Genomic DNA, 2,606 nt, shown 5'->3' with positions numbered 1-2,606 from the left:
ATTCCACCTTTTCTCTCTATTTTTATTTAGAAATAAACAGTGCATGTAAAGCTGAGTTTTGAAATCACAATGTAACATGCTTTCAGACTGACATTTAGCAGAGTGTATTCCAGAACCATGGCTGTACCTACATAGTATCCTGCTAAGCCTTCTTCTGCTTGTCTAGTGTGACTAACCCTATATGGTAGCGCTTTGGGTAAGGGAGTGTAGAACCATGTGGGAATTATTAACTATTTAATTATCATTGTGTATCATGCTTCTAATCAAGATCAGTTCCTGGTGTGGGAAAGCACCAGTTCTTACAACCTATCACTGTTCATTTTCCTTGACTTCATCAAATTAAAAAAAACACAGAATATTGCTTGTGTCTTTGGTTTTCACATAAGGAATTTGTGTGCCTCTGTGTTCATTTCTATAAACCTACAAAGGAAAGTGAGCATTGAGCCTGAATGCAGAGTCCAACATAAATATAAGAACATTTTGTGTTTTATTTATATGTGAAGTCTGAAAGAACAGGGTAGTTGTGAAGGAAAGTGAATCTGAAATATTATTTCATTTCCATCTTCGAACTTATTTCATGTTCTTCAAGCTGATTCTGCTCACCTGTTTTTCATCCATGCTGTTGTTGTTTTGCCAATTTCTGAACCTGGGCACACAAATCTGCTTGCTCTTCACAGTTTCTACTCTTTTATTTTGACGAAGATATTCCAATTTATCTTTACTCAATCCAAAGTATATTACCTCAGAATTGATTAAGTTGAATGAATCTGCTACAGTTTTACCCACTCACTTTCTTAATCCCTATTTGTATCTTCAACACCTACCTATACAATTTGTTGGATCTTCTCATTTATCATTTGCAAATTTAGCTAAATAATCCTACATTCCTCCACTTCCTAGACTTTGCTGTATATGATGAAGAGCTGAGTCCTGTTAGAAATTTCACTTGTCACTTCCCATCAAATGGAGAATTGTCCTTTTATCCCTCATCTCTGTCTATTAATGTCAATCTATTGTTAACCTGTGCCATAACATCCTCTCTAATTTCTTTCATTCTCATTACATTAGTAATTTCTTCAGTAGTCATCTTCCCAGGGACCCCTGGTCATCACCCAGCTTCTTCCCTGCTTCCACTCACCCGTCATGAACCTGCATCGGGTGCCTTATGTTCCTTTGCAAGCTTAGTAACCTGGTTTGAAGCTCTCCCTCCTGCATTTTCTGGATCTGTGGGCAGCCGCATCGTGTCCCTCTCGCCGGAGTGAACATTTGGATAACATTCACGCTAGAAAACTGTTGGCTTTCCTGACTGACTAAAAATGATGCAGTTTAGTGAACCGGCTGCACTGCCTTGCTCAAATACTGAGGTTCATGGTCGGTGGGCAAAGACTTCCTTTTCTCCAGTGAATATAATCTTTTGATCCCAAGAGCGGTAACATTGAAGATTTATCGACACTTCTACTCACAGGGCGCGAAACTCCCTCTCTGAACACTCAATAGCCACCTGCTGGATTTTTCTCCCTCAGGCATGAATATAACAGTCTCAGGATTCACGGATGAATTATAGTTCGACCTACTGAATGACAATTCCCCAAGGAGTTCGAACAACCTTAAAACGTATTAATTCATCAATGATACGAAGTGAGTAAGGCTTGGTCGCTGTCCTTCCGGGAGAAGTAGGTTTTGCAATGGAAATGTTGCTGTGTGTGTGTGTGGATTTGTGGAGTCAGGGGGCTCTAGGACCTGGAATAAGCAGGAGATTGGGTAGCTGCAGAGTCTAGTTGGGCAGCTCGTCACTCTCCATACGCCATTCAGACGTTAGCTCAGGAGAGATGCCAGTGTCCTGTCACTTCAGTTCAATCGCAAACCTCTCTTGATTACCGCGGAAACTGAGGCAGAGAGCGGATGAAAGCGGGTTTCTCGGGAAGTAAGTGATACTTTCAATGGGCATCATTATCTTCTCTTGGCACGAGCAATAACACAATGCAGGCTCAAATTAATAAATTGTTTGTTATGTTACTGATTAGTATAATATGTAAAGCGCTGATGTTCATCCTTGTTTACAACCAGGTAAATGATCAGAATTATATTTAGCCCGCGGACAGAAAAAAGGAAATGCAGAAATCGTAAATAAAGTAGTTTAACAATAGGAACGGTGTGAGCAAATTCATTAATTGTACCAAAGTAACTTCAAACGCTGTTCTATCCTCCTCCTCGCCCGAAGGAGTGATAATAGTTAATGGCACTTGGTGCTAGAGAAGATTTCTGTGTCAACTGTCCCTCCGGTTGGGAGTTTATTCACAATAATCTAGCTGCTTAGTGCACACCGTTTTCCTTACAATTTGCCTCAAAATCACTTCATTAACGTTAAGAAACGAATGAAATCGGAACAGCGAGTAAGCCACGGGGGAGGGGGGCGGGGTGGTCAGTAACTGTAGCTAGTTAAGATTAGAGCCAAACTTCGAGCCCCAGCTCATTATTTCCGTCGTTCAAAAGTTTTTTTTTAAAAGATTGTCTTATATTATTCATTAAGTTATCCTGCCGCTGTTTTTCACAGAGGGCAATGAATCCTCCAAGCTAGTAAAGCTCGCCGCTAGATCCCAGTGACC

This window comes from Hemiscyllium ocellatum, chromosome 15, assembly GCF_020745735.1.
Source record: "Hemiscyllium ocellatum isolate sHemOce1 chromosome 15, sHemOce1.pat.X.cur, whole genome shotgun sequence".
In the NCBI taxonomy this organism is placed as follows: Eukaryota; Metazoa; Chordata; class Chondrichthyes; order Orectolobiformes; family Hemiscylliidae; genus Hemiscyllium; species Hemiscyllium ocellatum.
This window is presented reverse-complemented; position numbering follows the sequence as displayed.